The sequence below is a fragment of the Nicotiana tabacum genome, chromosome 10, assembly GCF_000715075.1.
Source record: "Nicotiana tabacum cultivar K326 chromosome 10, ASM71507v2, whole genome shotgun sequence".
In the NCBI taxonomy this organism is placed as follows: Eukaryota; Viridiplantae; Streptophyta; class Magnoliopsida; order Solanales; family Solanaceae; genus Nicotiana; species Nicotiana tabacum.
The window spans coordinates 147,178,844-147,201,114 of record NC_134089.1 but is presented as its reverse complement, the minus strand read 5'-3'; the positions used below and the strand labels follow the sequence as shown (position 1 = coordinate 147,201,114).

Sequence of the window (22,271 nt, the reverse complement as noted above, 5' to 3'; positions counted from 1 at the left end):
AACCCCCTCATTTTCCCTTCTGGGACAGACTTTGAAATCATTTTTCCACTAAAATTTGGGTTTTTTTTCCTTATGTATCACTTGGAATTCTATACTGGTCGGCTGAAAGCCAAAGCCATTAGTATCTTGTTACTTAACCCATTCTTGGTGCGAGCACTGCCTCGAGTTCATCGAATCTCTTGGGAACTTTGACGCATTAGGGATTCTGGGTTTTCTGTGGAAACCTATTCTTTATTGTTCTTAGCTTAACTGGTGAGTCACCATACTTTGCAATTTCATTCATAGGCATCTATGGTTTGTATACATATGCACTCCTGAAATTGGCTAGTTCAGTATATTTTCTGGATTTCATTTGTGAGTAATTCCGATTGCTTTCCTCAACTCTTTAGGTCTCTTTAACCTTTATATTCAAGCATGCCTAGACCTAGTTCTATTAAGTTCTGACCAGTCAATGTGTTAGAAATTATTACTGTTTGAGACTCTTATACTTGTTATCATATTCTGGTGTTTTATTTAATCTTTTGCTATCAATCATGTTACTTGAATATACCTCACTTGCATAATTTGTGTCCTTTAGTCGACTAGTTGATTGAGTGCAAAATCTTGAATATGTACACTCACTGTATCGTCACACCTGTTTCCCATCGTATTCTGAATTTTTTTGTGGTGATAACTTGCATATCTAGTATGTTTAACCCCTCCCAGATTCACCAGTAGCTATAATCTGCTTTTCTCGTGTCTAAATGCTGCCCTTTTTCTAAATTAGCATAATTGTCTCATAACTTCAGAACCTATACTTAGCATAATCTAGACCATCTTTAGGTAATTACTCTACTATGCCAATGCTAGAATACCTATATGTGCTATTTAACATGAATTTACTTTTCCACTCTATTCTGAATCTCTGTGATGTTTGTCTTGCATAATCAATGTGTTTTAATCTATTATTAGACATTTTCCTAAACTATGATCTTGCTTCATTGCTTATATGCCTCCCAGTATGTCTTAGTTCCCTGTTCCTTTAGTGATTACTTTGCCTGTCATAATATGTGAGAGCACCTAATTGTTGCCCTACATGAAAATAACTCCTAAAACATAGACCAAAATAATTTTAATTGATTTTTAGGAGTTTTCTTTATTTAGTTGCATTCCATACATGTTTAATATTTTTAAAATCATAGAAAAATCATATTTGTCAGGTTTTAATTTCATGCCATCTTAGGTTCAATTTGCATGTAGGAATTAATTTTATTAAACAAAAATTACAAAAGAAATTACTAATATAGTCATGTCCACATTTTAGCTTTTAGTTTTAAATTAATTAGTGTTAAATTAGTAAAAATAAGTAAGATTTACTTTACAAAATAATTTAAGGTAGATCCTAATTTAGGATTTTATTTAGCTTGTTTAATTAATTCAACTAGATTTTTTTTAAAATCAAAGAAAGAAAGAAGAACAAAAGAGAAAAATAAAGTTGTCTTATTGTTTGAATTGGGCCAAGGCTCAAGAGGCCTAAAACAAGTTAAATTCGCCCCAAAACCCCTCCCCTTTTATTAAAAAATCTAGACCTAAAGAACCTAACATGCGACAATCAGATTTTAGACCTAGCAAAAAGAAGATCCCCCCTTCTCTGAAAAATAGAGAATAACAGCGCAGCTCCCTCCCATATCAGAAAAACCTAGCATCGCCTCACACACATAGAGAGAACAACGAAAAAATGGCACCTCTCTCTCTCTCTCCCTACCTCCCTTCGTGACTCTCACAAACATCGACAAAAATAGCTAGAAAGTAAGTGGGAGATTCAATAATCTGAGTTCTAGAAAAATCAAAAAAAAAAAAAAGAAAAGAAAAGAAAAAGGAATGAGGTTTTGGAAAAATGAAATAAAGGAAGAACAACAAAGCTTTGGTATCCTACTTCGGATTTTGGATTCAATCAGTTCAAAATCGAACCGGAATGGTTTGCTGCTGATTTCGAGCTCATTTTCCTAGGTTTCAAATTTTTCTTCCTCTGTTTTGGGGCTTGTTTGCCGCTGTCGATTGCTGAAATTTTTGCTGAGCTTCGATCGAGTTTGTCTCGATTTTTGGTAAGTTTATTCAAATTTTCTTGTTCAACCAGATACTCTCCTATGAATTCTGGGTTATATATTTGATGGGAGCACATTTGTGTTAAAGAAAAGTTCTTTTTTTTTCAATTATGAAAATCAATGTTAGATTTCAATGTTTGCTTACCTTCAGATATCGTTTTATGTTTCAAGTTTAGTATATCATAATTCAAGTCTATTTGTGATATCTCTGTACTTTGATATTTTTTTTATTTTTCTGTCGTTCAATTGGGAATTCTCGGTACAATAGTTTTATGTGGTTATTAATCAGTCTGCAAAAAAATGAGTACTATTGATTGTATTGGCATCGTAAAGCTGTTAGGCTAAAAGGAAACATTTGCTAGCATTTTAGATGTTTTCAAAGGTGTTTGGTTTCATGTTATTTACTAAGTAGCTGCTACCTGCAAAAATCAAGTGGATTAATACAGAAGGCACTTTTTAGTTGCTATTGATGAAGAATTAATACCAAAGCTGATTTACTCTGTATAAATTAAAATTGAAGGAAAAGCTGAGAGCAAAATTAGACATGTTTTTAATTGCCAACCTTATTTCATGTATGTCATTGCTTTTTGGCTATGGCAGCACCCAAAGAAATAGGATCAGGTATGGAATGGAGGTTCATTGATTGCAATATACATGATTAGGAAAAGATTAAAGTTATTTTGCCTACTTTGATTTGTGGGATGAACGCTCAGGAATGTTTATGTTAGACAACAATTCTATAGTTATGCTTATTATTAGTATATAAAAAAGAAGATAGAGGATTAAAGAAAGCAATAAGAAAAAAAAGCATTTAGACTACATGGGAGTAAGAACCTCTTACTTCTACTGGTTTGGGCGACTTTGCACACTAGAATTGCATTGAGAGTTGATAAAGGTGCATTGAAATTCTATTTGAGAATTAATTTAGAAATTGATTGAAGAGTACCAGTATCGTTCTTTTTTGCTTTAGAAATAAAAATGGCTATGGTCATAAAGATCGTAAATGTTACCTCACGAATTAGATAAGTTAATATTGAACTTTTTTTTATTAGATAATTTAATATTGCTATGTTCCTTCGTTAACCTAGTCTTTTATTGTACTCTTAATTTTCTCATTGAGCCTGCTTTAATGCAATATAGAGGTTAGCTTGATATGAGCTTAAGGTAACTCAAGAATATATGGATCGGCCTTTAATATTACTAGCTTGACAATCCTTCCATAATAAGTTTACTTCTTCCATAACTCTTGGCCTCACATTAATCTCAAACTTTAAGAAATAAACAACTTTAAACATTCGTAGTTTTCTTTAGGCGCGCTATAACAAACCATCGTGACTATGGGTACGGTTCCCGTGACATAGTTATGATGCCTAATTTTCAAATGCGAGTGTGCATTTCATGTGATCCAATTATAATAACTTCGAACATTAATAAAATAAATATATCGCGAATTACGGGTGCATTTCATGTAGCGTGGTTTGCAGTGTGCCCCAAAACGGCAAGTGTACGACAATCGTAACTTGTTCAAGAAATAATTCTATAAATTCCCAAAGTGGTTAAACATAATTAAAAGCGGTTATAAAGTTAAAAATGCACAATGGGTTTAAAACATGTAATCAATTAGATAATTAGGCCAATTTTAATAGTTTAAGCGACTGTGCTCGAACCACGGAACCCGGAAGTGCTTAACACCCTCTCCCGGGTTAACAGAATTCCTTATCTAGAATTTCTGGTTCGCAGACTTTAAATCAAGTCAGATTTCCTCGAATTGGGATTCTGAAAATAAACCGGCAACTTGGGACACCAAAATAAACTATTCCAAGTGGCGACTCTGAAAAAAATAAAATAATCCCATTTCGAATAATGTCACTTTAATTGGAAAAACTCTCTTATACCCCCTCTCGGGTGGTAAAAAGGAGGTGTGACAATATGTGTTCCTATCACGTTTCAATGCTGCCTTGCCTTCTGATGAGAATTAACATGTTTGTCTTATGATGCTAAGATGTACAATTACCCTAAATTGGACTTCTTAGGTCTCAACCTATTAGTGTTACTTTCTGTCAAACCATGCAAATCTATTCCTATCCCTAACTCTCTCAATATGTGTTTGTTATCCGCTACTTGCTAAATGTTGAAGTTCTATTGAACAAGTCCTACGACCTGCTTGACTGGCTATTCTGTTTGATCAACTTGGCTATGTCTACTTTAGGATATGAGTATATCCCCCAACTTCTGTCCAATCTACTTACCTGCAATTTATGCTATTTTGAGCTCTTCATTCTTAGCCGGCTGAAAGCCAAGGCTACCTAGGTTTTATTGTTGGCCTCCCTAGTGTAAGCACTGCTCAAGGTCCAATGGAGACCCTTGTGAACTCTGACACACTAGGGCTTGGTCTTTAGTCACTCCCTTAATCTCAAAATTGTTACTATTAATTCTACTTCCCCCTTTTATGTGTTGTATACCTGAATTGACTGATTTAAATGGTGCAACACTTGGTGCTATGGTTGAGTAAATTGGTTCTGGACTCCTCTATGAATCCCTAAGGTGTGTATTAAATGTGGCTCTTTGTTGAAGGCCTGGGTATGCTGTGTAAGAGATACTAAAGGCCCAGGCAATGCTGGGTATTTTTATTTAGGCTTGTTGTAGGCTTATTATCACTATTATGTAACATTTGTACTTTTTACTCATTATTGGGACTGTAATAACCTTTTGTATAAAAAATTAGGGTGTTAGTAAAAAAGGAATAGGTATAATTTGATATCTACATGCAATGGGTAGATAACATGCCTATAGGACTTGAGAATGCGTTTGCTTATATGTGTTGTTCGATTACATGAGCACTGTAGAGATCATGACATTAGACGAAGTGCACACACACTACTTGTTTATCATTAATCATGAGTTCAGATGCTATGTCTACTGCTACGTGTTTAAAGACAACATGCCTATAGGAAGTGAGCACTCTGTATGACTACTTTCAAATACATTAGAAACCTGCCCATAGGAACAAATGGCAACAAACTTTCTTTCAATTCACTTCACTTATTCACTAAAAATCATGCCTATAGGATTTTGATCACTTCATCCGATATTATATCGCATTGATCACTAGAAATCTTGTTTATAGGACTAAGTATAAATAAAGTGAGTTCTAATCATCAACTGTTAGAGATCCTGCCTATAGGAAACAATTGCTTGTTAATTGGTTAATATTAGACTACTCAAACACTATTTCTGAGCATCACTGTTAGGAAAATCTGGATAATTCTGGGACTCTTCCCGACAGATTTTGTTATACCTAATTGTGTAAATCACCTTGGCATCACATATGGGATTGGTAACTTAAAATTATTAATAATTAGCTTGTAATTCTGCATAATTCCGCCTATAAGCAATATCTTGCATATGAAATTTACCTGCATATTTTGATCGGTTAGAAAGCATATCCATAGGTTTAAGATTCTAGATTCTGCCAATTGCTAATTAATATATGTGTTTGCGTGCACTTGCTGCTTAAGTGTGGAGGTCAATGTGAGCCATTAATTGCATTTATGTGAAGTCTTTGGATGTTTTGATTGTCGCCTAGCTTTTACATTTTTGAGCAACCTAGATAAGGTCTAGAACTATCCAGATAAAGGTCCAAAACCTCCTGGGCCATAGGTATGGACGGGTAATTCACACATAGGGCACGACTTAGAATTAAATTAGAGTGCTTTTAGGTGAACAACTTTAACATAGTAATCGGGTAGCAAGAGATGATAGTCTTTCCTCGCAGAATAATATGAGTAACACCCCATTTCTAGGGAGTTATGAAATATTATTTATGTTGCACAGGGTGATCCTTTAGGATAAAAACTTAGGACCCCTCCCCTATTTTCTTTCTTTTCTATTAGAATCAAAATAGTTGTACCCATCTGTTCAAAAAATTTTATAATAAAATTCTCAAATTTTATGCTATCTTCGTTTAATTGACTAATCCATATAATTTAAGTTCGGTCGGGGACCCACAGTTGTGGACCTCGAGAAGTGCCTAATACCTTCTCCTCGAGATAACTTGGGCCCTTCCCCAATATTTGGTTATGTAAACTAGTTGAACCAAATTCATTTGCAAATAGGTACCCTAACACCTTAAAAATCGTTAGGTGGCGACACTCCTCTTTTAATACTTCCTTAAAAGAGTTGCCATACATCGAAACCCGATTTTGCGAGGGAAGGGGCGCGACAACATGACAACTCTGCTGGGGATTTACACTTAGACTATTACCATAGCAAATTTGGCTTATATGGATTAGTCTTCTTTGATAAGAACGTGCTTCCCTCTTCCGTTTTTATTTGCTGCTACATGCACATTCCTTTCCCATTTTTTCTTTTATTTGTCTAATCATTGTTACATGCACCTTCCTCTTCAATTTTTGTTTTACTTGTTACATGCATATCTCTTTTCTATTTTCCCGTTACTTGCTTAATTCATTGTAATATACAAATCCCATCCCTTATCCACCATTCCTTGCTTAAACTGGTTATAGCATGCGTATCCCTTTCCTATTCACCTTTATCTTCTCTAAACTACTCTTCATTTATTTAAAGATGGCTACATCATGTCTCTCCTACCCCTACCCCTTGCTTACTTTATTACATTCCCTATATTCTATGAACTAACTTCTTCTTTTGTCTTTTTTTACGTCTTTTATGTTTTATCTTAATACTACGTTTGTTGCTTTTACATATTTATTATGCAAATACTCGACAACATGTTATTGTCTTTGCATAAAGCATGCTCCACACATATCCCACTCATGCTCGATTAACAATATAGCGACACTTGATGAGTGTTCATGCTCTTCAAAAATTACCCTTTTAGATTGGAAAGGCTTATTTGCAGTAAACTAGTCGATCAGCAGTGCAGTCCACGGTTCTGTGCCTTTCCCTCTCAAGTTGTCCACTTGAGAGTACCAGTCTATACCCTTCTAGAAACCTCACTCCAGTATCAATTATTCATATATTATGTCAAACCTAGTATGGGTTAGAACGTTGTTCATGTGTTAATCCACTAAGATAAGCCTTGTCCAAAGTCTGACACAATTTCCATAATCCCAATGAATACCATCACGTTATGTGCATTACTTGAAGAAAATATGCCGGTATGTTGATCATTAATATGTAAATAGTGAGATCCGGAAGGGGGAAGGGCTAACTCTACTTGTTTTGCAAAAAATGAGGCACGAAGTCCCAAGTTCGGCATGGTTCAAAATATCCCACCTTTGCTGCTTGATTTGTGGAAGAACCTCTCACCTAGTGACAAGAATCATGTGAAAAGGGTCCTTGGAAACTTACCTTCGTTATTGGACATTCGGCCAATTAGGGCATTGATTGAGGCCACCACTATGTTTTGGGCTGAGAAATAAAGTTGTCTTCCGCTTTGGTGATATATAAATGACTCCTTTCTTAGAGGAAATATGTGGTTTTGCTAGGCTGCCATGGGATAGTCCCGAATTGTTGGTACCAGAGAATCGCACCTCTCATGGTTTTCTAAAAATGCTAGGTTTCAAAAAAAATGATGAATTGCTTTGTTTGAAGAAGTCGTACATCCCATTTGACTTCTTGTATGAGGATTATGGGCATAGAAAGTCATACCGCCTTCATCATGATGAACTCGCCATTATTTCCTTGGGTTGGACCCACCGTCGAGTCTATGTGTTCATTTTTTGCTTTTTGGGTTGCTGATATTTCCGATGAAAGGGGGAAGGATCCACACTCGTATAGCCATGGCCGCCAGAACCTTAATGGAAGGCATTGAGGGACAAACCTACACAATCATCCCTATGATCTTGGCTGAAATGTACCATGCTCTAGATCAGTGAAAGTAGGGGTTTGGGAACTTTGAGGATTGTAATGTGCTACTGCAAGTTTAGTTATTAGAACATTTTCAAAGATGAGCGTATTGCCAAGAGCTCCTGTGTTGACCATTGAATGACCACATAGCTTTCCATCACCCCAAGAGAATGACATTTATCCCAGACAGGTTTGCACAACCTAGAAATGACGTAAGCTGGTGTGCTTCTTCAGCAATCTGACGGACGAGCATGTACATTAGATGTTCGAATGGTTTCCTAGCAGTGAGTTCATCATCAGGTCAAGAGAGACTACTCATCTAGTACTGATCGGGTTGAGGGGAATTTATCCTTATGCTCCCATAAGGGTAATGAGACAAGCGAGAAGAAAATAGGTTGTACCTCGGGTTTCCAACATAGTCCAGTACCAAGCAGATTTTAAAGGGGACGTTATACCATTCAAGTTCGAGGCACAACATATGTGGAATCAAAAGGTCATTGTGGAAAAGGGATACTATTGAGCCAGACAGATATCATGCTGGTCATGTGTACTTCTACCCATCATGGCTAGTGGATGATATAGCAGGAGACGTCAAGCTGGGAGTTAATCTGAAAAACAGGATCATAGATGACGCTCCTGAAGCATAGGTCAAGTACAGGAGGTTACGCAAGAGGGTCTTTGAATCTGAAGCTAGGCATCTAGAGCAACACAAATTAAATATGGAAGCAATCAATGAATGGAGGAAAATTGCCACCAAATCAATAGAGAGATTGGAATATCTAGAGCAAGGTTTGATGGAACTTGAAGGGGAAATGAGAAAGAGGGTTGCAGGCTGTCAAAATATGGATGGCAATGAAGCAGGGCTCCTAGAAAAGGCTTATCTATTGCTGGATATGCGCGACTTAGAGAATCTGATCGATGGAGTCAAAAGAGCCAAGTACAAAGAGGGTCATTTAGAGTCATAGTAGATTAGGGGAATGTTGTTTTACTGCTTTCTAGTATAGTTTAGATTTTGATTGTAATAAGGCAAATGCCATTAGTAACTTTCTTTTTATTGTCGGTTTAGGAAAGATTTGATTCATTTTCACATTAATGAAATGACACAATTATTGGCATCAATTTTCTCCAAGTCTCTGTGTCGCTAGGCCTACCTCGGGCACAATGAGGTCCCCAAAATTAGGGCACGAATTTATTCTGCAAAGTATGTTTGATATTGCAAGTATTATTTCAATATTCATTACTGACCTACTTACTTTTTTTTTTCTTTCTTTTGATTATTCCCATTTTCCCAAGGTTGGTTCGTGCATACTGGCATCATTCGCATATCATATTAGATCTAGAGGTCCTCCTACTCCTCCTCCACCAAGTTATCCTAAAGGCAAAAGCATAGGGAAAGGAAAGATGGACGATTTAAGTGCTATTCGAAACGACAATGCAGAAAATGTTGAAATTTCGGACGGTCAGAGTACTCCAACACAGAATGAATTGGTCCTGTGCCTGGAACAAAAAATATTGGAGCTCCGGGTCCAGAACATGGCAGACCTTTCCCTCACCCTAACTGTCCCCGACATCAACCAACAAACACAAGCGCCCAAAACCTGACACCTTCCCAAACACACAAAACCAAAATCCGCAAAATCCTCATGCGCCTCATCAATATGCCACACCTCCTCAAAACCATAATGCTCCATCAATACCTACTCCTCCACAACACCATCCCCATTCAACTCAATATCCACAAACCATAACTTATAATACTCCTCAAAATGCACCACAACCTACCCCTGATCCCCAAAACTCTACCAACAACCACCATTATGCCTAGATTCCCGGAGTCCATCAAAGCAATCCCATATATGTGGAAATTTTACCCCATACACCATAACAAACCCTATACATGCTCGAATCCACCAAGAAAGACCTGCTCATCAAGAGCATGGCGGATGAACTCAAGAAGCTTACTAGAAGAGTTCAAAACATCAAAGGTGGAAAAGGCATTGAGGGATTGAATTATGAGGAAATGTGTATTCAGCCAGATGTAGAACTGCCGGAGGGTTGCAAACCTCCTAAGTTTGAATTGTTTGACGGAACTGGTAATCTTAAAGTGCATTTGAGAATGTATTATGACAAGCTTGTAGGGGTTGGCAAGGACGAGCGGATCCGTATGAAGCTATTCATGAGGAGCCTCACTGGAGATGCCTTGTCTTGGTACATCACTCAGAAACCAAAGAAGTGGGTTAATTGGGTAAACATGACATCAGACTTTATGGACCGATTCATGTTCAACACAGAAAATGCACCAGAGGATTTCTACATTCAGAATCTCAAGAAGAAGCTAACAGAAACTTTCCGCGAGTATGCTACTCGGTGGAGGTCTGGAGCCGCTATGGTAAGGCAAGCACTGGAAGAAGAACCGATGAATAAGTTCTTCGTTAGAGCTCAGGATCCACAATACTACGAAAGATTGATGGTTATTGAATACCATAAGTTTTTTGACATTATCAAGAAAGAATAGAAGAAGGGATCAAAAGCGGAATGGTGAAATTTTTTGAAGCACTCTAAGCCACAAATAAAGCCTTGCAGTCAGAAAGTATCTCCAAGAAGAAAGAAGTAGGTGCAGTAATGGTAGCCCAAGGTCCAAAGTCTCATCTTACATACCAAAAACTCTCACCCACATATCAGCCTTCACCTCCCAGATACCATCAACTTGTAGCCACTTACCATACTTATAACACTCAATGAACATACTGCCACTCACCACTAGCCCGCCAAAACTACCAAAACCCAGACCAATTATCGACCGCAGACCACCCAAACAATATACCTCAGTTGCTGAACCCATATATCAACTATACGAGAGGCTAAAGGATGTTGGTTATGACATTACCATTCCCGTTGTTGCTATGGAAAACTCTTCCCAGTGGATTAACCCAAATAAGATATGTTTCTATCACATGGGCATGAAGGGTCATACTATTGATGAGTGTCATACTTTAAAGGATAAGATTTAGAAACTAAATGACACCAAAGTCATACAAGCAAAGGAGATTGCACCCAACTTCTGTAACAATACTCTCCCAGATCATAAGGGTGAAGGGGTGGACGTGATAGAGACCGATGAAAAGTTGGACTCAAAAGGGTCAATTGGACTTATTTGAGAAGGGGATAATCCTAAAATATCTCGAGTCACTTTCACAGATATCGTGGTACAAACTTAGGCACCAATTGAAGTTGAGGTAGCCGCACCAACTATGTTTGAGGTTGAAATAACAACACCCTTCATCGTGACGGTAGCACCTACGTCGTCTTATAAGTCTAATGATATACAAGGCATGACCAGAACTGATAGGGTTTATACACTCGAGCATTTGGGAGGAACAAGGAAAGAAACTGACTTTAAGCTGCCTATCATTGAGACCGGCCCGGATAACCTTTGTAGAAATGTGCAAGCAAGAGAATTTTGTGTGGTTGATCATCTGAACAAAACCTCATTCAAATACCAATTTTATCACTATTGCAAAACTCTGAGGCACATAGGAATGCGCTGAAGAAGGTGTTGAATGAAGCCTATGTACCCAATAACATCACCAATGGAGAAATTGCCAACATGGTAGGACAAGTGCTGGAAAGCCACAAGATCACTTTTCATGAAGACGAGCTACCGCCGGAAGGACTGAGTCACAATAGGGCACTGCATATCACGGTGCAGTTTGAGGACAAATTCATTGCTAGAGTCCTGTTAGATGGGGGTTCAAGTCTCAATATCTATCTACTAACTACTTTTAAATAAGGGTCTGCATGATATACTAGTAGGGAGTATGAATGTGAAAGCATTTGATAGATCTCAAAGGGCCATAATCGAGGAGACCAACCTCAGCCTACAGATGGACCCGACCTGTTTTGATGTTGAATTTCAGGTGTTGGATATATCTTCCGCCTACAACCTATTGTTGGGATGACCATGGATACATGCCACCAAGGCCATAGCTTCTACTCTACATCAAGATATGAAGTTTGAATGGAATCATCAAGAAGTGATCATCCATAGAGACGGGAGTACCCCTATCTACACCAATTAGACTGTTCCTGTCATCGAGAATAGGAGGAAGGTGGGAGTAGAACCATACCATCGTATTGAGCGCGTCAACGCAATTGAAATGGACAAATAATGGAGCAGCAAGATAGAAAACATATTGCTATGGACGGTGTATAAACCCGACAAGGGTATTAGCAAGAATCTCCAAGGGATCATTAAATTGATACAGCTAAAGCGTCATGGCACAACTTTTGGGCTTGGGTATGAATACACCTGGTACGAGTATCAGAATTGGTCGCCATTATAGCGTGGTACTTATTACCCTCTAGAGCAACTAGTACCATATATGAGCTAGTCATTTCATCAAGCTGGCATGATGTAGGGGTATGAAGAAGATGAAGTTCTTGCTGGCATAAGGAATATGTTTCTGGATGATGAAGACATGGACTGTAGTGCGATAGTTGAGGATGAGGAGGACAAAGGTCTTATTATTCAGACAATGGAGAAGGGAGTTATTCAGATTCTGTGATCACAGGTATTATCTCAGTTTGCCACAGGGATGCCTCTGCATTATTTGATCCCGGTTCCACTTTTTCATATGTTTCGTCATATTTTGCTCATTATCTGGATATGCCCCGCGAGTCTCTTATTTCACTTGTTCGTGTATCCACTCATGTGGGTGATACTATTGTAGTGGACCATGTATATCGGTCTTCTGTGGTGACTTTTGGGGGTTTAGAGACCCGAGTAGACCTTTTGTTGCCTACTATGGTGGATTTTGATGTGCTATTAGGCATGGATTGGTTGTCTCCGTGCCATGCTATTCTGGACTGTCATGCTAAGGCGGTGATGTTGGCTATGCCGGGGGTGCCATGGGTTGAGTGGCAAGGTTCGATGGATTATGTTCGCAGCAGGGTAATTTTATTCTTAAAGGCCCATCGGATGGTTGAGAAGGGTTGTCTTTTTTATTTGGCCTTTGTGAGGGATGTTAGTGTAGAGACCCCTAGTATTGATTCGGTTTTGGTGGTGAGAGATTTTCCGGATGTATTTCCTGCAGAACTGTCGAGTAAGCTGCCGGATAGGGATATTGACTTGGTTCCAGGCACGCAGGCCATATCTATTCCACCGTATCGTATGGTACCAACGGAGTTAAAGGAATTGAAGGAGCAGCTTCAGGAACTCCTTAATAAGGGGTTTATTCGGCCTAGTGTGTCGCCTTGGGGTGCGCCATTTCTATTTGTGAAGAAGAAGGATGGCACGATGAGGACGTGCATTGATTACATACAGTTGAACAAAGTCATGATCAAGAACAAGTATCATTTGCCTCGTATTGATGATTTATTTGACCAGATTAAGAGAGCTTTCAGGACACGATATGGTTATTATGAGTTCCTTGTTATTTTTTTGGGCTGACCAATGCCCTAGCAGTGTTCATGCATTTGATGAACAACGTGTTTCAGCCTTATCTCGACTCGTTTATTATTGTATTAATTGATGATATTCTGGTAGACTTGCGTAGTCAGGAGGAACACGCTGAGCATTTGAGAGTTGTATTGCAGCGGTTGAGGGAGGAGAAGCTTTATGCAAGTTCTCCAAGTGTGAGTTTTGGCTCAGTTTCAGTGGCATTCTTGGGGAACATGGTGTCCAGTAAGGGTATTCAGGTTGATCCGGAGAAAATAGAGGCGGACCGTTCTCAGCCACAAAAATTCGTATCTTTCTGGGTTTGGCTGGTTATTACCGTCGGTTCGTTCAGTGATTTTCATATATTGCATCACCCTTGACCAAATTAACCCAAAAGGGTGCTCATTTTAGGTGGTCGGATGAGTGTGAGGTGAGCTTTCAGAAGCTCAAGACCGCCTTGACCATAGTTACAATGCTAGTTCTACCATCAGCTTCAGGTGCTTATGCAGTATATTGTGATGCTTCTGGGGTCGGTATCAGATGTGTGTTGATGCATGAGGGTAGAGTGATTGCTTATACTTCTCGTGAGTTCAAGCCTCATGAGAAGAACTAGTCTGTCCATGATTTGGAGTTAGCTGCCATTGTTCATGTGTTGAAGATTTGGAGGCATTATCTCTATAGTGTGTCTTGCGAGGTGTTTACTGATCATCGTAGCCTCCAGCACTTGTTTAAATAGAAGGATCTCAATTTGAGGCAGCAGAGATGGTTGGAGCTGCTAAAGGACTATGTTATTACTATTCTGTATCATCTGGGGAAAGCCAATATGGTGGCCGATGGCTTGAGTAGGAAGGTGCTGAGTATGGGCAGTCTTGCATTTATTCATATTGGGGAGAGACCTCTGGCGATTGATGTTGAGGCTTTGGCCAATCGGTTGGTGAGGTTGGATATTTCGGAGCCCAGTTGGATCCTAGCTTGTGTGGTTTGTCGGTCTTCCTTGTTTGATCGTATTAGAGAGCGCCAGTATGATGATCCTCATTTGTTTGTCCTTAAGGACAAGGTTCTACATGATGATACTAGAGATGTGACTATTGGTGATGATGGGGTATTGAGGATGCAGGGCCGGATATGTGTGCCCAATGTAGATGGGCTTTGAGAGTTGATTCTGGAGGAGGCCCATAGCTCGCGGTATTCCATCCATCCCGGTGTCGCAAAGATGTATTAGGATTTAAGGCAACACTACTTGTGTAGGAGGATGAAGAAGGATATAGTTGGGTTTGTAGCTCCGTATCTCAATTTTCAGCAAGTAAAATATGAGCATCAGAGACCGGGTGTCTTGCTTCATCAGATAGAAATTCCTGAGTGGAAGTGGGAGCAGATCACCATGGATTTTGTAGTTGGACTCCCTTGGACCTTGAGGAAGTTCGATGTTATTTGGGTGATACTACCTATTCCCGTGTATACTACCTATTCTTCAGAGCGGTTGGCTGAGATTTATATCTTAGATATTGTTCGCCTACATGATGTTATAGTGTCCATCATTTCAGATAGAGGTACTCAGTTTACATAGCAGTTTTGGAGGGTCGTGCAGCGAGAGTTGGGTACTCAGTTGAGTTGAGCATAGCTTTTCATCCTCAGATGGACGGGCAGTCCCAACGCACTATTCAAATTTTGGAGGACATGTTACACGATTGTATCATTGATTTTGGAGGTTCATGGGACCAGTTTTTACCGCTTACTAAGTTTGGTTACAACTATAGTTAACAGTCGAGTATTCAGATGGCTCCATATGAGGCTTTGTATGGGAGGCAGTGTAGATCTCCAGTAGGTTGGTTTGAGCCGGGCGAGGCTAAGCTTTTGGGTACATGCTTAGTTCAAGATGCTTTGGACAAGGTGAAAGTGATTCAGGAGCAGCATCATACATCGCATTCAAGACAAAAGAGTTATGCTGACAGAAAGGTTCGTGATTTATCTTATATGGTCGGGGAGAAGGTTCTATTGAAGGTTTCACCTATAAAGGGGGTTATAAAATTTGGGAAGAAGGGCAAGTTGAGTCCTCAGTTCATCGGGCCTTTTGAGGTACTTCGTAGGATTGGGGAGGTGGCTTATGAGATTGCTTGGCTGCCTAGCTTATCGGGGGTGCATCCGGTATTTCATGTTTCCATGCTCCGGGAAGTATATCAACAATTTGTCTCATGTTTTGGATATCAGCATGGTTCAGTTAGACAGTGATTTGACTTATGATGTGGAACCAGTGGCTATTTTGGAATGGCAAGTTTGCAAGGTGAGATCAAAAGATATAGCTTCAGTGAAAGTACAGTGGAGAGGTCGACCCGTAGAGGAGGCTACTTGGGAGACCGAGCGGGAGATGCATAGAAGATATCCACACCTATTTGTGGCTTCAGGTATGTTTCTAGACTCGTTTGAGGATGAATATTTGTTTAAGAGGGGGATGATATAATGATCCGGCTGGTCGTTTCATGAGTTAAAGCTCTATTCTCCCCGTTTCTGCTTTCTTCTGTGTTCTTCAGCTGTGTTTTACTGTAGCGTGTGGGTTGATTCGGGACCATAGTGGTTTTGGGGTTGAATGAGGCACTTAGCCTCCTATTCAAAAGCTTAAGTTGGAAAAGTCAACCGGATGTTGACTTATGTGTAGATGATCTCGGAATGGAATTCCGAGAGTTGGAGTAGCTTCGTAGTGTTATTTGTGACTTGTGGGCAAAATTTGAGGTCATTCGAACGCGGTTGGAGAAGTTTCGACATCGTTTTGGAATTTGGAGACTTAGAAGTCCTTAGGCTTGAATCCGAGTGTGATTTAGTGTATTGATGTTGTTTTGAGTGATTCGAGGGTTCTTCTAAGTTTGAATAATGTTCTGGGATGTGTTGGTATGTTTGGCTGAGGTCCCGAAGGCCTCGAATGAGTTCCGAGTGGTTATCGGATCACTATTTGGCATTGGAAGGTTGAAAATACCTAATATATGGTGTTTTGAACGTTGCAGGTCTCAGATCATTGGAAGTACGACCATGGTATGAAGTTCGCAGATCGCGGTGGAAAAACGTGGCCGCAGTAGGAGTTCGTGGACCGCGGTGAAGGGAGGAATTCAGGTTGGTGGTCGCGGTTGATTTCATGCGGACCGCGGCAGGAAAGGCTTAAGGCCCGCGATCGCGATGGATTTTCGCGGACTGCAGCGATGATTGTGCAGCTGCGGTGAGGAAAATGCAGACCGCAAAATGGAAGTTCAGAGGGCACTATATAAGCGAGGTTTAGGGTTTTACTTCACATTTTGGACTTTGGGAGCTCGGTTGGAGGCAAATTTTCGGGTGTTTTTCAAGGAAATCATTGGGGTATGTGATTGTAACACGGTTTTGGCTAATAATCATGAATATTTCATTGATTTCATCTTTTGATTAGTAATTTGGGGTGGGATTTGTGGAAATACTGTGGAACTTCATAAAATAAACTTTTGGGATTTGAAAGACGATTCGAAGTCGGAATTGAGTGAAACTAGTATGGTTAGTCTCATATCGAGTGGGTTGTCGGATTTTATGACTTTGGTCAGATTTTGAGATGTGGACCCGAGGACTAACTTTTAAGCTTAGAATTTTCTTATGGGCTTGATTACTTAGCTTGTATTGATTGTATCGAATTGTTTATGGCTAGATTCAGAGCATCTGGAGGTCTATTGAGGGACAAAGGCATCGCAGAGTAGGACTTTGGCTTGGCCGAGGTAAGTAATGCTTCCAAACTTGGTCCTGAGAGTTCGAAACCCTGAACTATGTGCTATATGATTGAATTGAGGTGACGCACATGCCAAGTGGCAGGCGTGCACCACAGGAATTGTGGTCAGTTCATTCCATGGCACTACGTAGTGGCACTTTCTTGCCTATATCTGTGTCTTATTGTGTGACTATGTAAATGAGCTGTAAATTATGCTAATTATCATGTTAGGGATTCACGCCGATACTATTGATACCTGAGTGGCCATTTCTTGCTGTTATCTCATTAGTTTCATTGATATCCTGTACTCAGTCATGTTCCTGCATATTATATCATGTCTCAGTCTCAGTTGTTATTATATTGGCACCTCATATAACTGTTTCGAGCTAGTTTTCATGGCATTGTGAGCCCGTGGGCGAGACTGGAGAGTGATGGCTGTGAGAGGCCGAGAGCCTGATTATGAATGAAAGTTACGGGTCGGGCTGCATGCCCCAACAGATTTTTGATTATGCCTTTATTGGCTTGTTATAGCGTTTGGGGCATAGGAGCCCCTCCGAAGTCTGCACACCCACATTCGGCGCGGATGATATTATTGAAGGATGGATTTCCATGGACATGGATTTGTCCGAAGTATTGATATCTGGAGATGGATTTCTCCACAAGGTTGGATTACCCTTTTTCCTCGGCACCGGGTGACTGATTAGTGATGAATATGTTCCGGGATGGATTTTCCTGGGCCGAGTGGCCATATGCGGTACCGAGTGTTGAGTGTGTATATCTATACCTGGAGATGGATTTCTCCTCAGGGTTGGATTACCCTTGTTCCTCGGTACTGGATGACTTGTAGTCAGCATTGTATATGTTCCAGGATGGATTTCCCTTGGCCGAATGGCCATATGCAATACCGAGTGGTTGAGCACTTGAGTGTGGGAGCTTATGGTGCATTTCATACATTTTGTGCATTGGCATGTAGAGTTAGCTGAGCTTTATATTTCACATTGTTCAGATCTGTATTTATTTCACTGTTGAGTTGTATTCCTAAAAGAATAGCATTCCTACTTTACTGCACAATTTATTTCTATTTCCTGTTGAGGTTACGTTCTTCACTACCTATCAGTCCATAGGTTGGAATTGTTACTTACTGAGTTTGTGTACTCACGTTACCCCCTACACCTTGCGTGCAGATTCAGGTACTTTCGGTCCTAGTAGCAGTCACTGATTGAGGTTGCAATCTTGGGAGATTGTTGAGGTATTTGCATGGCATTCACAAATCTTGACCCTCATTCTTTATTCTAGTTGCATTTCAGTTGTATTCAGTAAACATTGTAGTAGACTATGTTATTTCTCTAGACGCTCATGTACTCCGTGACACCCAGGTTTTGGGCTGGTTGAATCGCGTTATGGATTTTGCTTATGTTATGAATAGTTTATTTTCTTAAATGATAAAAGTTCTCTTTTGCAACAGTTTGGTATTATGGTTGGTTATTCGTTGAGTTGAGGATGACCTTGTTCCCCGAAAGGCGTCATCACGACGGGTTGAGTTTGGGTCATGACAAGTTGGTATTAGAGACTAGATTACATAGGTCTCACGAGTCATGAGCGGGTTTAGTAGAGACTTTCGGATCAGTATGGAGGCGTCTGTACTTATCTTCGAGAGGGTGCAAAACCTTTAGGAAAACTCCACATTCTTGAATTCTTATTGTGCGAATCTGTTGATACTGCAACTAAACTTCTGTTATTCTATTCTCTCATAGATGGTGAGGACACGTACTACCGGCCAGGACGGACTGTCACCAGTACCACCAGTTGGGGCCTCGAGAGGCCGAGGTCACGGTAGAGGCCATGGCATAGGTAGAGGTGCAGCCCGCACCGCAGCTAGGGCAATGCCAGCAGATCCACCAGCTGCCTCAGTTCAGGATCAGGTTACAGGTGTAGATGTTCCAGAGGGACCAGCTCAGGCACCAGTTGTGCCTATGGTTATTCCAAGTCATCAGGAGACCTTAGCTCAAATTCTGAACGTGTGCACTAGTCTTGCTCAGGCGGTCGCTGTTTCTACTAAGGCAACTACTTTCCAGGTCGGGGGAGGCACACAGACTACCGCCGCCCGCACACCCGAGCAGGTTGTTCAGAGACTTTAGACACTGAGGGCACCACTAGCCCAACCGGTTGCTCCGGCTCAGGACTATGTGGTTCCAGTCATGCCTGATGACTTGCAGGGAGATTGGAGAAGTTTGTTACATCCTCAGTACTGGATGACTTGCAGTCAGCGTTGTGTATGTTCCGAGATGGATTTCCCTAGGCCGGATGGTCATATGCAGTACCGAGTGGTTGAGCACTTGACAGTTGGAGCACATGGTACATTTCATACATTCTGTGCATTGGCATGTAGAGTTAGCTGAGCTTTATATTTTACATTAATCAGATCTGTATTTATATCACTGTTGAGCTGTATTCATGAAATAATAACATGCCTACTTTACTACACAACTTATTTCTATTTCCTGTTGAGGTTATGTTCGTCACTACCTATCAGTCCATAGGTTGCACTTGTTACTTACTGAGTTGGTGTACTCACGTTACCCCCCGTACCTTGAGTGCAGATTCAGGTACTTTCGATCCCAGTGGCTGTCACTGATCGAGGTTGCAGGACTGAGAGATTGTTGAGGTATCTGCATGGTGTTCGTAGATCTTGACCCTCCTTCTCTATTCTAATTGAATTTTAGTTGTATTCAGTAAATATTGTAGTAGACTATGTTAACTCTCTAGACGCTCATATAATCCGTGACACCCTGGTTTTGGGCTGGTTGAATCGTGTTATGGATTTTGCTTATGTTAGGAACAATTTATTTTCTTAAATGATAAAAGTACTCTTCTGCAAATGTTCTAAATTTTGTTATTGTGGTTGGTTATTCATTGAATTGAGGCTGGCCTAGTTCCACGATGGACTGAGTTTGGGTCGTGACATCATATAACAAACTTGAGAAAATTCTTTAATCGGCTTCGAATGTACAATCTGAAACTGAATCCTACAAAGTGTGCCTTCGGAGTCCCTGCCAGAAAATTGCTAGGTTTCATCATTAATCGCTGAGGGATTGAATTGGACCCATCAAAGGTCAAAGTTATCCAAGACTTGCCACCTCCAAAGAACAAGAAAGATGTGATGAGTTTCTTAGGGCGTCTCAACTATATCATCCATTTCATTGCACAATCAATTGTGATTTGTGAACCGATTTTTAGAATGTTGAAGAAAGATGCTGGAACAAGTTGCACTAAAGAATTCCATAAAGCCTTTGACAAAATCAAGGAATATTTGTCCAAACCACCGGTCCTAGTCCCACCAGAACCTGGGAGACCTCTGCTACTCTACTTATTTGTACTAGATGAGACTTTCGCCTGTATCTTGGGACAACACGACGAGATAGGAAGAAAGGAGTAGGCCATATACTATCTGAGTAAGAAGTTCACACCCTACAAAGCACGGTATTCTTTGCTGGAATGCACCTATTGCGCTTTAACATGGATAGCTCAAAAGTTGAGGCATTACTTCTGTGCCTACACCACATATCTCATATCAAGGATGAACCCGCTAAAATACATCTTCTAGAAACACATGCCTACGGGGAAGTTAGCAAAATGGAATATACTACTGAGTGAGTTCGACATCATCTATGTAACTAAGAAGGCGATCAAAGGGCAAGAATTAGCGGATCATCTTTCAGAAAATCTTGTAGGTGGAGAATACGAGCCACTGAAAACGTATTTTCCCGATGAAGAGGTATCATTTGAAGGAGAAGATATCACCAAAACCTATGATGGTTGGAGAATGTTCTTCGATGGATATAAAAACTTCAAAGGAGTGGGTATTGGAGCAGTTTTAGTGTCATAAATAGGTCAACACTATCCAGTATCCACAAAGCTCAGGTTTCCATGTACCAACAATATGGCAGAATATGAGGCTTGCATCTTGGGACTCAAGTTGGCCATTGACATGAACGTTCAAGAATTGCTGGTAATTGGTGACTCAGACCTTTTGGTACATCAGGTTCTAGGAGAATGGGTAACAAAGAATACCAAGATATTGCCATTTCTATATTATGTACAATAATTGATGAAGAGATTCACAAAAATAGAGCTAAAACATGTTCCGAGAATCAAGAACGAGTTCGCACATGCATTGGACACTCTATATCCAATGATACAACACCCAAACAAGAATTTCATTGATCCTATCCCAATAAGTATTCATAATCAGCTGGCTTATTGTGCTCATGTTGAAGAAGAAACTAATGGAAATCCATGGTTTCACGACATCAAAGAACACTTAGAAATGCACACTCCAAATGTTATCCAACCATTTCTTCCAAAGCGGAGGAATTCTATGCAGAAGGACTCTAGATCTGGGGTTATTACGGTGTGTCGAGCCAAGGAAACATCTAAATTGCTCAAAGAGATACATGCCGAAACTTGCGGACCACACATGAATAGCTTCGTCTTAGCTAAGAAGATATTAGGAGCAGGATATTTTTGGATGACTATGGAAACAGACTACATCAGGTATGTCCAAAAGTGTCATCAATGCCAAGTATGTGTTGATATGATAAGAGTGCCACCCAATGAACTCAACGCAATAAGTGCAACATGGCCTTTCTTCGCTTGGGGGATGGATGTCATTGGTCCAATCGAACCTGCCGCTTCAAATAGACACAGGTTAATTCTAGTGGCCATAGACTATTTCACAGAATGGGTTGAAGCTGCATCCTACAAGGCTATAACAAAGAAAGTCATCGCAGATTTTATTAGGGATCGTATTGATTGTTGATTCGGGGTACCATAATCAATCATCACCGACAATTCTGCAAACCTTAACAGTGATTTGATGAGATCCATGTGTGAAAATTTCAAGATCAAGCATTAGAATTCCACAGAATGCAGGCTGCAAATGAATGGAGTTGTGGAAGCTGCCAATAAGAACATCAAGAAGATATTAAGGAAGATCGTAGATAATCACAAACAATGGCACGAGAAGTTACCATTTGCCTTACTTGGATATCGTACCATAGTCCGCACATCAACTGAGGCAACTCCTTATTTGCTGGTCTATGGTACTGAAGCTTTCATTCCCGCCGAAGTAGAAATTCCTTATTTGAGAATCATACAAGAGGTCAAACTCAGTAATGCAGAATGGATACAAAATCATTCTGAA

The 22,271-nt window shown here is 40.1% G+C and overlaps 1 long non-coding RNA gene across 2 annotated transcripts; it reads left to right on the top strand.

Moving 5' to 3' along the window:
- Window positions 1-1,573: 1,573 nt before the first annotated feature.
- LOC142164788 (uncharacterized) lies at window positions 1,574-19,924 on the top strand. 2 transcript variants are annotated; one of them, XR_012695815.1, is made up of 4 exons: window positions 1,574-2,084; window positions 18,253-18,317; window positions 18,823-19,423; window positions 19,669-19,924. It is a non-coding gene; the product is annotated as an uncharacterized LOC142164788 (long non-coding RNA). The 2 variants fall into 2 exon arrangements; XR_012695814.1 differs by lacking the exon at window positions 19,669-19,924 and having other exon boundaries at window positions 18,823-19,662.
- The last annotated feature ends 2,347 nt before the right edge of the window (window positions 19,925-22,271 follow it).